General features: G+C 40.5%; 1 protein-coding gene across 6 annotated transcripts in view; it reads left to right on the forward strand.

Moving 5' to 3' along the window:
* The first annotated feature begins 1,283 nt into the window (after positions 1 to 1,283).
* LOC109879266 (fibroblast growth factor receptor 1-A) overlaps positions 1,284 to 13,368 on the forward strand; it is a 46,677-nt gene continuing 34,592 nt past the window's right edge. For 5 of the 6 annotated variants that reach the window (XM_020471444.2, XM_020471465.2, XM_020471472.2 and 2 more), the window contains exon 1: positions 1,291 to 1,958. The gene's annotated coding sequence lies outside the window, so the exon portion shown is untranslated. Of the gene's footprint in view, positions 1,959 to 13,368 lie in introns of all 6 variants that reach the window. The other variant, XM_020471457.2, reaches the window with a different exon arrangement.

Below are 13,368 nucleotides of genomic sequence, written 5' to 3' on the forward strand. Positions count from 1 at the left end.
GCCCCAGCGGCCTTGCCTTTGCCCCAAGTCGGTGCAGGTCCACTGAGGCCATGGCCCAGTGTTCTAGGAGCCGGGCCGTGGAGGTGGAAACACAAAAGTCTTAAGCTTTTTGTTAAAACACTGGGGTAAATCCTCAGTGAAAATGCACCATGAGTATTCTCCTCATTAGTTAGTCTCTGTTGGTCTGGTTCACACCTCATTGCCACCTCCATGCATTGCTATAGTTGGTCAATGGGGGCCCCCTTTAGTAGGTCAATGGGGGCCTTTCAGATCTGCATTATTGCTCTCAAAAAGAACAAGACTGGGTAATGGTCAACTAGGTAGATACTGAATCTTGTTATAGAAAACAGCAGAAAGAATGTAACTACTACCGGTTCTAAACAGCCATACTTGTGGCCCAGCCTGAAATGAGGTATTTGTCTTTCAGTAGCAGAATCTGTAGCATCTCTATCCATCCTGGACTCAGGGGTAGACGTTACATAGTAAATGTAAATCTGGAACACTCCAATTAGTATGACATGTTACCTTTCGTATGGTATGTATTAATTTGTGGATTTCCATCGTTCATTTCGTATAATATGTTATGAATTACAATTCATGATATGTTACAAATTGCAATTCGTACAATATGTTATGAATTGCAATTTGTTAGCTAGCTAGTGGCTCAGTGGGTAATGCTAATGTTAGCAATATGGCTAACGTTAACTAGGCTAGGGGTTAAGGTTAGGGTTAAGGTTTGGATTTAGTAGGTTAAAGGGTTAAAATTAGGGGAAGGGTTAGCTAGCATGCTAAGGAGTTGCTAAAAGTAGTAAGTAGTTGCAAAGTTGCTAATTAGCTAAAATTCTAACGTTGTCCGTGATGAGATTCAAACACGCAACCTTCGGGTTGCTAGACTTTCGCATTATACGTCCCGGATTTACATTTATTATGTCAGGTCTAATTGCCAACATATTGTGTTCTATACAGTTAAGCCTTAATGCCCAGCAGCTACTGTGCTAAATAGAATGGTGTGGTTGTGTGTGTGTATGTGTGTGTGCGTCTTTTATAATAAGTCTGTTCCGGGATCAATGCTGAGCATTCAAAGGAACATTAGCATACATGCAGTAGGATAATTTCCTGTTAAGAAAAATAATTCAGAAATGTGTTGTGTGTGAGGGCAAAGAGCGCGCGTTTAGAACTACAATCCCACAATGCAAAGAGCGCGCTGAAAAACGTGGGTACAGAGGTGTTGTGGATGGCAGGGGAAGCCAGGTTTGTTCTAACCGAGTGATGCGAATAGGCATTTGCTGCGATGGTCCGGGGGAAGGCTTCCACGAATCTGGAATCTCGTTGTCTGTATGCAGTAATTTGGCCGGGGGTGGTCGAGGGCAGCCTGAGTTGAGAGAAGTTAGACATGAACGCACAATTAAAACAATTTAATATCGAGTCTTTCAGCCAGTAAAACCCCAGCAAAGGAACTTTTGGAGTCGGGTTGACTGTTTCTTCGTGAGCTAATGGATTTATGAAAACGACGAACGGATCTTCTATCGCTTCTAAAATCTCTTAGAATTGAAGTGGGAATATTGCACACCTTTTCGTACTTTTCGTACCGAAAGGTACAACTAGACTTAATCACATTTTATAGTAGCTAATGTAGTCCTATCCTACATTTTTTTCTTTCTACGTTTTTACCTTGTACATTTTGAAGGTCTGGGATTGGGTCAGACTTCTCCCTGGAGGAAGCTTTCTTTTGATGCTTTGCGCATTGTTTTCTTTTCTTTTGGGCAAGTTGGGTAAACGTGGGAAAAGTATAATATATTGTAAAAGTTTCCTCGTTTAATACCGCATATTTACGGGTTAAAATAAACTACGTTGGATATTCAAGCTTTTGTAAAAGAAAAAATTAACATCAAATCTCGGAGTACAACATTTTTCTACGCTGGCAGTTTCGTCGCCTCTCGAGGGTTTTGTCAAAAAAGGTAGGTTTTTTTTTAAAGGTGTAAATTGGAATGTTCGGCACAGCGCGTGCTGCTAGAATTATTTTTAGTGAGGGAGACCTATCTAGCATTATTTAGATCAGTATCAGGTATCCACATTGTGACAGATGACTCTCAGAAAGAACATTTTTGTTAAACTTTTTTTTATTTTATTGCCTGTAACACTAGTCCCCCTCCTATATGGAGTCTGGACATATGTTTCTGGTTTGGAAATAAACCATGCACCAATGATGTGACTGGACTTTTTAAATTTTTAATAAAGTTTTTAATTTGACACATTTTAGAAAATTGCCTGTGTATTCGGTTGAACATTTTACATTTGGTGATGGGTTTTGTAATTTAATTTGTTTGTCGTGCTTAATTCGTTTGGGAGAGCATTTGGAGTAGTGGGGGGGCAATAACCATCTGGAAGCTCAGTCACCTCTTCAAACACTTGGAACATTGGGAGAATGTTGAGTATTTATTTGTTATTTATTTTGTTGCTTTTCTGGTTGATCTCTTCAATTAGCCCTAACATAGGCCTACATTAGGATTTAAGTTCCCCTTCCTCAGTATGACATGCATAATGTTACACCTTTGGTTAGTGTTTTTATCAGTTTGCATTTTCAATGAAGAAATATTATGGCGTGGTGGCTATGCAGTGTATTTGACTGTTTTTTGTAAGGTTTATTTTGAAAATGTTTGTCATTCCCTTGTTGTTAGATATATTGCCTTTACCTCCGTCACCTGTGTTCCTGGCTAATTAAAAGCTTCAAGTCAGTGCTTGTTTTGACATAACACGTTTGCACAAGATTTTGCTTGAGTCTGTCTTCAAAATAGCCCATAATTTGAAATTAACTTCTGAAGAAAACAAAAAGTGTTCTTTGCATTATTTATTTACCTCAGATTGGAATTAGGTACCCTTCTGCTTTAAAATATCAATACTTTTTAGGGTTTCTAGGATCACACCCCCCTGCTCTCTCTATAGCCTATAGTACTCTTATCTTTAATCGCCAACATTTCCAGTGGTCGTAAGTAGGGCCTAGCCATCCTAACATTCCCAAACTTTTCAAGAGGGAGGGATCCTGATTTATACCAGCCAAATCCCTACGCCTTCTCCTTCAGATTCAGTCTTTTTTTAGATCGTTTTTAAGGAAAGATGCTTTAGTACTCGAGAGTTATGTGAAACAAACAAGCAAACAGGCTCCTGGGAATAAGCTTAATCAACTAAATTGACTTCCAAGAATGCACATGTCGAATGTTCACGTGTTTACAACGTGAAACAAATAAGATCAAGAGCATATTGATTGGAAGATGCTTTTTTGCTGTGAAATAATACTACTTAGAAGTATCAGTTACAGGGTTTTGATTTCAGGCTGTCTGTTTCCCCAAGTAGTAAGCATACTTACTGGGAGAATAGTACATACTGTACAATGCAAACAGGTAACTGTTCTGCTTGCAGATTCATTCTTGCTTGTGGCTCTTTGTGAAAACAACTGAGATCTATCTATGTGGTGTGAGGAAAGTAGATTGCCCCATCACTTTTTATAGTGCACACCTCTGAAACTACACCGAGCAGAAATATAAATGCTTAATGTGAAGTGTTGGTCCCATGTTTCATGAACTGAAATAAAAGATCCCAGAAATATTCCATACCCACAAAAATATTATTTCTCATTTTGTGCACAGATTAGTTTAGCCCTGTTATTGAGCTTTTTATTTTATTTTGCTATGATAATCCATCCACCTGACAGGTGTGGCATAGCAAACGGCATGATCATTACATGGGTGCACCTCGTGATGGGAACAATAAGGCCACTAAAATATGCAGTTTTGTCACATACAATAACGCCAGAGATGTATCAAGATTTGAGGGAGCGTGCGATTGGTTACTGCAGGAATGTCCACCAGAGCTGTTGCCAGAGAATTGAATGTCTACCATAAGCCGTCTCCAACGTCAATTTAGAGAATTTGGCAGTAGGTCCAAACGGCCTCACAACCGCAAACCACATGTATGGTGTTGTGTGGGCGATCATTTTGCTGATGTCAATGCTGTGAACAGAATGCCCCATGGTGTTATGGTATGGGCAGACATAAGCTACGAACAACCAACACAATTTAATTTTATCAACGGCAATTTGAATGCACAGAGATACCGTGACAAGATCCTGAGGCCCATTGTTGTACCATTAATCTGCCACCATCACCTCGTGTCTCAGCATGATAATGCACGGCCCCATGTCGCAAGATTCTGTACACAATTCCTGGAAGCTAAACCTGTCCCAGTTCTTGCATGGCCTGCAAACTCACCAGACATGCCACCAATTGACCGTGTTTGGGATGCTTTGGATCAACGTGTACGACAGCGTGTTCCAGTTCCCGCTAATATCCAGCAACGAGGGGTGGGACAACATTCCACAGACAAATCAACAGCCTGTTCAACTCTATGCAAAGGAGATGTCGCACTGCATGAGGCAAATGGTAGTCACACCAGATACTGACTGGTTTTCTGATCCTTGCCCATACTTTATTTTTTTAAAGGTATATGTGACCAACATATGTGTTTCTGTATTCCCAGTCATGTGAAATCCATAAATGATGGCCTAATTTATTTATTTTAATTGACTGATTACTTTATATGAACTGTAACTCAGTAAAATATTTTAAATTGTTGCATTTTAGTTTTGTTCAGTATAAATTAAATCATGTGTCCACCCCAAAAGCCTGCTTTGCCAATTCAGTGTTGCTAATGCTGACTTTGTATGGAAGCAGGTTTAGAATGGATAGTGTCAATGAGCCTACAAAGTTACTATCAAGTTGATTTTAAATGAGAGGGAGAAGATGGATGGTTGAGCTAAGCGGCATTCCCTTAGGGAGTTCACCAGGAAAAAAAGTTGTTCTGTTGAGCTGTAGGAAAGGAAGTGAGGAATTGTCCTTCCCTGTAATTTACTAGGCTGCTGGGTTGGCACAGAGTTATTGTAGCTTACTGTTTCTCTGGAAAGTTGTTTCAGTGATTTAATAATAGTTTGTGGTGAAATGTGGCATTGAATAACTTAGCCTACATTGGATAATCTTACCTGTAATTTATATGAAAAATAGACTGAAGTTATACATCTTTTGAAATGGAGATCACCTTGTTACAATACTTGATGCACATGCATAGTAACTAAACAACATATTTAGAAACTTGGAAGAATTCAGTCCTTTTTTATTTTTATTCATTTTTACTTTACCAGGGAAGACACATTGAGACGTAGGTCTCTTTTTCAAAATGTGCCCTGCCCTGCACAATACATACACACATATGCAGGGCACATTTTGAAAAATAGGCCTACGTCTCAATGTGTCTTCCCTGGTAAAGTAAAAATCAAACTTTTGACTGGTACTAGACATGCATACATACATGCATACAGTTGAAGTTTACATACACCTTAGCCAAATACATTTAAACTCAGTTTTTCACAATTCCTGAAATGTAATCCTAGTAAGAATTCCCTGTCTTAGGTCAGTTAGGATCACCAATTTATTTTAAGAATGTGAAATGTCAGAATAAAAGTAGAGAGAATTATTTATTTCAGCTTTTATTTCTTTCATCACATTCCCAGTGGGTCAGAAGTTTACATACACTCAATTAGTATTTGGTAACATTGTCTGTTTTTATTTATTTTATTTATCTGTTATTCTACCAGTTAAGTTGACTGAGAACACGTTCTCATTTGCAGCAACGACCTGTGGAATAGTTACAGGGGAGAGGAGGGGGATGAATGAGCCAATTGTAAACTGGGGATTATTAGGTGACCGTGATGGTTTGAGGGCCAGATTGGGAATTTAGCCAGGACACCGGGGTTAACAACCCTACTCTTACGATAAGTGCCATGGGATCTTTAATGACCTTAGAGAGTCAGGACACCCGTTTAACGTCCCATCCGAAAGACGGCACCCTACACAGGGCAGTGTCCCCAATCACTGCCATGCGGCATTGGGACATTTCTTTTAGACCAGAGGAAAGAGTGCCTCCTACTGGCCCTCCAACACCACTTCCAGCAGCATCTGGTCTCCCATCCAGGAACTGACCAGGACCAACCCTTCTTAGCTTCAGAAGCAAGCCAGCAGTGGTATGCAGGGTAGTATGCTGCTGGCAAACCTTTCTGTAACCTTTCTGGCGCAGGTGTTCCGCTAGCGATCCACCTCAACATCCTGTGAAATTGCAGAGCGCGAAATTCAAATTCAAATGAAAATACAAGTGTCACACGTCAAAATAAACTTCTTGTTAATCCAGCTGCTGTGTCAGATTTCAAAAAGGCTTTACGGTGAAAGCACATCTTGCGATTATCTGAGGACAGCGCCCCTCATACAAAAGCATGGAATTTTTTTTAACCAAGGCAGGTGCACCATGAAAGTCTTCCACAAGCTTTCCACAATAAGTTGGGTGAATTTTGGCCCATTCCTGCTGACAGAGCGGGTGTAACTGAGTCAGGTTTGTAGGCCTTGCCCGCACACACCTTTTCAGTTCTGCCCACAAATTTTCTGATTGAGGTCAGGGCTTTGTGATGGCCACTCCAATACCTTGACTTTGTTGTCCTTAAGCCATTTTGCCACAACTTTGGAAGTCTGCTTGGGGTCATTGTCCATTTGGAAGACCCATTTGCGACCAAGCTTTAGCTTCCTGACTGATGTCTTGAGATGTTGCTTCAATATATCCACATAATTTTCCTGCCTCATGATGTCATCTATTTTGTGAAGTGCATCAGTCCCTCCTACAGCAAAGCACCCCCACAACATGATGCTGCCACCCCTGTGCTTCATAGTTGGGATGGTGTTCTTCGGCTTGCAAGCCTCCCCCTTTTTCCTCCAAACATAACGATGCTCATTATGGCCAAACAGTTATATTTTTGTTTCATCAGACCAGAGGACATTTCTCCAAAAGTACGATCTTTGTCCCCATGTGCAGTTGCAAACCGTAGTCTGGCTTTGTTATGGAGGTTTTGGAGCAGTGGCTTCTTCCTTGCTGTGCGGCCTTTCAGGGTATGTCAATATAGGACTCGTTTTACTGTGGATATAGATACTTTTGTACCTGTTTCCTCCAGCATCTTCACAAGGTCCTTTGCTGTTGTTCTGGGATTGATTTGCACTTTTCACACCAAAGTACGTTCATCTCTAGGAGACAGAACGCGTCTCCTTCCTGAGCGGTATGACGGCTGCGTGGTCCCATGGTGTTTATACTTGCATACTGTTGTTTGTACAGATGAACGTGTCACCTTCAGGCATTTGGAAACTGCTCCCAAGATGAACCAGACTTGTGGAGGTCTACACTTTTTTTGGCTGATTTCTTTTTGCTTGACATCATGGGAAAATCAAGAGGCACTGAGTTTGAAGGTAGGCCTTGAAATACATCCACAGGTACACTTCCAATTCAGTCAAATGATGTCAATTACCCTGTCAGAAGCCTCTAAAGCCATGACATCATTTTCTGAAATTTTCCAAGCTGTTTAAAGGCACAGTCAACTTAGTGTATGTAAACTTCTGACCCACTGGAATTGTGATACAATGAAATAATCTGTCTGTAAGCAATTGTCGGGAAAATTACTTGTCATGCACAAAGTAGATGTCCTAACCGACTTGCCAAAACTATAGTTTGTTAACAAGACATTTGTGGAGTGGTTGAAAAATGAGTTTTAATGACTCCAACCTAAGTGTGTGTGTGTACCATCAAAAGTTTGACACCTAATCACTCATTCCAGGGTTTTTCTTTATTTGTACTTTTTCCTATAATAATAGTGAAGACATCAACTATGAAATAACACCTATGGAATCATGTCGTAACCAAAAGTGTTAAACAAATCAAAATATGTTTTATATTTGAGATTCTTCAAAGCCACCCTTTGCCTTGATGACAGCTTTGCACACTTGGCGTTCTTTCAACCAGCTTCATGAGGTAGTCACCTGGAATGCATTTCAATTAACAGGTGTGCCTTGTTAATTTGTGGAAACTGGTTATCATGCGGACCACAACGGGAAAGGAATATTCAGAGTTACCTCTGCTGCAGAGGATAAGTTCATTCGAGTTAACTGCACATCAGATTGCAGCCCAAATAAATGCTTCATAGAGTAACAGACAGCTCAACATCAACTGTTCAGAGGAGACTGCATGAATCGGGTATTCATGGTCAAATTGCTGCAAAGAAACCACTACTACAGGCCACCAATAAGAAAAATATGCTTGCTTGGGCCAAGAAACACGAGCAGTGGATATTAGGCCGGTGGAAATCTGTCCTTTGGTCTGATGAGTGCAAATTTTAGGTTTTTGGTTCCAACCACCGTGTCTTTGTGAGACGCAGAGTAGGTGAACAGATGATCGCCGCATGTATGGATCCCCTCGTGAAGCACGGAGGAGTGGTGTGGGCGTGCTTTGCTGGTGACACAGTCAGTGATTTAGTATTCAAGGCACACTTAACCAGCATGGCTACCACAGCATTCTGAAGCGATATGCCATCCGATCCGGTTTGCCCTTTCTTCCACTATCATTTGTTTTTCAACAGGACAATGACCCAACACACCTCCAGGCTGTGTAAGGGCTATTTGACCAAGAAGGAGAGTGATGGACTGCTGCATCAGATGACCTGGCCTCCACAATCACCCGACCTCACCCCAATTGAGATGGTTTGGGATGAGGTGGACTGCAGGGGGAAGGAAAAGCAGCCAACAAGTGCTCAGCATATGTGGGAATTCCTTTAAGACTGCATTCCATGTGAAGCTGGTTGAGAGAATGGCAAGTGTGTAAAACGGTCAAGGCAAAGGGTGCAGATTTACCTAGTTAGATGGATTTTTTAAACATAAACAAATGGGGATTAATGTATAGATCTGTGGGTCTTTTAGCGAAGTCCAGCCAACCTTTTGATGCAGTGACGTGTATCGAAACTGTCACCTGTGACGAAACGAATGGCATTAAGGTAGCTTGTGTCCAGTGATTTGAGTAGTAGCAGTTGCACTTTGATAAATAATATCACCATAATAAAGAACAGATTAAAAGTGACTGAATTATCTGCTTCCCTATTGCTTAGAGAAAGGCACAATCTGTTTCTGTAGAAATAGCCAACTTTAAATCTTAGCTTCTTAACCCGCTCATATGTTTATGATTTTTTTAACGTCAAATCCATATCAATCCAAGTACCTAAGTATTTATATGCTGGAACATGTTCAATTGGAGAACCATCTAATAAGTGAACATGTTGTTCATCTGAAACATTCTTACGAGAGTTTAAATGGCTATAAAATCTTTCTTGTAGTTCTAACACAACCAGATCAACAGTCTGCAATGGCATACTTAATGGTGAAAAGCAGACTAAACACATCTGACTGCTGCCGACTTGTGAAAGCAGCTTAACTGGATGGAATGGGCAAACTGAGTAAGGCCCCTAAATTGAACTCCCATGGAGAGAAGCTTGGTGTGTCTGCTCCGTAGACTGGCTCTGGGAGGGGAGAAATGAGTGGGGTTGGACTACAGAATTTAACAGAGCTAAGGAATTGAATGCATGGATGGATACAGTAATTATGGGGCCATGCTTGGGCTTATACCCTGTCTCTCTACATGTTTAAATTCAACTTTATATTATAAAAAATATGCCATTTAGCAGACCCTTTTATCCAAAGCGACTTAGTCATGCTTTGTGAGGGCAGATCTCGTCGCATTCTGATTGCTAAAACATTTACAAATTTCTCTTGTCTCTATCAAAACTCACAACTCTTGTGTGACCTGCATTACACATTGATCCAGCAGCTCATCTCTGTCTCAAATGTGACTCCGTGTGGATTCAGTGTGATTGTATGTTCAGTAGAGGCTATGTGACACGATAAGCAGCAACCCCACACCTATTGTTTGAGAGAAAATGTTTTTGTTTACTTGGATAAGTGTCTACTTACACTAAAAGTAATTGTATTCTAGCAGCCTTACGGACTCAATTCAAGAACACATTTAACAATGCTAGTGTCAACTGCCAGAGACCACATCTCTTGTGACTGTATTTATTTACAAACCCTGTTGCACAACATCTATGAGATGAGGGTATTTTACGAGTCAAGCGGTGCTGCAGATGCGTAATGCTTATGTCAATATCCGTAGTTGTCAGAGATGGTGAGAATAAATTAACTGAACGTCTTGTTTGTTTTGTGTGCTTTTCTCAAAAGGTACCTGAGGAGTCTAGTGGACCACAAGATTAACAGTGTTTATTAATGTCAATAATTCCTTTTTGGGAAAAGTTTTTTCTGATTATATAATATTCAGAAAACATTCATTTAACCATTTGTGTGTTTTGTGCGGTATGTTTTTAGCATAGGCCTACAGTAAAAATGCAGGTTGCACTTGACAAGCTTGGAAATGGGCGTTGCGTGATATTTCACACTGACAACATCATTGGTTCCCCCATCATGGAGAGTTGTGTAGTGATGAGCGCTCAGGGAACGTGGTTGGCCGTGTGCTGTGCGGACTTCCTTCTGTTTGGCAGCTGAAGTGGATTCTTGGAGCCTGACCAGGCACTGACTCACTGCTTACGGGTCTGTGCCGGAACACTAGGCCATTCTTGGAAAGTGAAATTGAATTTATTTTGACGACAGTACAAGGAACATGTTTAAGAGGAAGACCATTCAGACTTTGCCCATCATTATTGCCTGTTAGACAGCCAATCTGTTAACTCATATGGATGACCTGACCTGCCCTGGACGTTTCCCGTTTTTTGTTTGGATCTATAGATTTTGGATTACTCCTACATGCTTTTACATCAGTGAACTATGTAGACTATCTTCATATATGCAACCAATCTCATGTATATTGCTGATTTAATTCCAAAGATGCTAAGGGCTTGTTACTTTAGGCAAAATGTATGTAGACTTGTTTTCGAATAGGCATGTTCTCAGAATCCAGCACACTACAACAAATTGACAGGGATGAGAACAAATTGTGGTTGGAGATTGCGCTGGGGTTGGGGCCAAACCAACTCTTGGGTGATAGATCTGCGAGTGTAAAATATATATATATATATATATATATATATTATTATGGCTTGGCTGCCTCTACAGGGGTGTCACGTAACAGCCCTGAGTTTTTGGGTCCTTAACAAATGCCTCGGGGGATTATGGGGGTGAGGGGCAAGTGTTAATCTCTTTGGCCAGATGCTGCAGGGTGTAGGGGTGAGCAGATATGCATGTGAGGGTCACCCACAGCAGTGTGCCCACTTACAACATAGGTCCCCAGCTTCAATTGGCCATCAACAGCCATGGGGGAGCAAGTCTGTCACATGAGCTCTGCCTGCCCAGTTATCTCTTGTATCCTCTCTTTATTCTTATTTATTGTTTCCTCCTTGTTGTATCATGGCAACAAAGATGACTTTGTAGCACCCACATTGTTGCCTTTTTTAGAACAAGCTTATTTAAAGTTACTGCTTGTAAAGAAAGGTGTTTTAGCTACTCTTTGCATATAAATACTTAAACAACTTTCTTTAGAACTAGGGAATACAATTTCACTTGTTTATTCAGGTATTCCAAAACAATCTGATGCATGCTTTGTATTTTCTTATCACACAGGGAGTATCTGCACATGCAAAAAATTAATTCAAAAACCTACTTTTTATCAAACAACAATGGAAAATCTCTTGTACTTGTTACACTGAACAAAAATATAAACGCAACATGTAAAGTGTTTGTCCATGTTTTGGGGGCTGAAGTGAAAGATCCCAGAAGATGTTCATATACACAAAGCTTTATTTCTCTCAAATTCTGTGCACAAATTTGTTTACATTCCAATAAGTGAGCATTTCTCATTTGCCAAGATAATCCATCCACCTGACAGGTGGGGCATATCAAGAAGCTGATTTAAACAGCATGATAATAGCTAGTGATGCACCGAGATTATATTTTTGTCTGATTCGGATGATTTTCCTCGCTCAACAAAACTATACCGATATTTAAAATGTTAGTGAACTTTTTAAGCATTCTAGTACAGTTAAATAGTTAGACCGCTGCGTCCATGTGTGTGCGTTAAGGCGCTGCATCTCAGTGCAAGAGGTGTCACTACAATCCCTGGTTCGAATCCAGGCTGTATCACATCCGGCCATGATTGGGAGTCCCATAGGGCGGCGCACAATTGGCCCAGCGTCGACCGGGGTAGGCCATCATTGTAAATAAGAATTTGTTCTTAACTGACTTGCCTAGTTAAATAAAGGTTACACACACACACCACACTGACAAAAGTTATTTTGTTGGCATTTACGTATGTCCCCATTACCAGAAATGGTATGCTGGTAAAGTTGTCTCGTGCACCTGCAGTGCTGGTCATTAAAAAAAATGCTAGCTAGCTCATGGATGCAAACAATGTTCTTCCCCCAAACATAGCAAAACGACATCTGTTTCAGTAGCTATAGTTAGCTAGCTAACTTTATAGCTAGGTGTCATCTAAAATAACCCTTCGATTTAATGGTGGTCGGCCCCATCTATGTGAAGCTAGCCACAATAGTGGAGTTTGCAGTTAGCCTTAAAAATAAAAGTGTCATTGACAGGGATGCAAATGAATACAAATACTAGAATTATGCCATAATTGAATAGATCATGCTAAACGAGGTTGGAATGTTATATAAAATGTGGACAATTTTGTTAGTTCGACAATCTGAAATCACACTCGATGTATTATTCTTTAGAATTGCATTGAGGGCATACTTATTTCACTGTACAGCCTTACCTATGGATTGTGGATCAATGACATGGGGTATCAGTCTACTCAGTGACACCCAGAGAACATTAGCGCCGTAGCTCTTATTGCGGGACTCTGAAACAACTGTGAACTGAGCCAAATTTATTGTCAATCTATGTGTATTGAACACTTCCCAAGGGAAAACAATACTGCGTGGATGTTTTGGAGTCTAACTCTGAGGAGGACGTTGGGAAAAAATATCTTGGGTATTGACTAGACTGATACCCCATTTTAATTGATCCCCAATCGTGAAAGCTGTACAGTGCAATATGAATGTCAGTACACAATAGGCTGACTGGGGAGGTGATTTCACACAGTCACAATCCTGCGATAAGAGCTACAACGCTAATATTTGCATAAACTCTTCAGTTGTGTTTTGTGTTTGTCACCGAGTAGACCAGTGGTTACCAACCTTTTCTGAGTCAAGATAACTTTTGCAGTCAAAAAGCAAGCTGAGATCTACTGCTCAGATATTTTTTTTACATCAACCTCACACAAACAGTTTTGTAGGTATGAGGTTTGGGCAGTAGGCCTAATACATTATCACCGCATATTAGATGTATGATTGGCCTGCCAATATTGTTTATCAGACCATATTATATTTCAAAACTCGAGCTTTGATAATAAATTAGATCAGTTGGTTTAGCACTTGTGAGGCACTGTGGAGCATGAATT

The sequence above is a fragment of the Oncorhynchus kisutch genome, linkage group LG3 (genome assembly GCF_002021735.2).
Source record: "Oncorhynchus kisutch isolate 150728-3 linkage group LG3, Okis_V2, whole genome shotgun sequence".
In the NCBI taxonomy this organism is placed as follows: domain Eukaryota; kingdom Metazoa; phylum Chordata; class Actinopteri; order Salmoniformes; family Salmonidae; genus Oncorhynchus; species Oncorhynchus kisutch.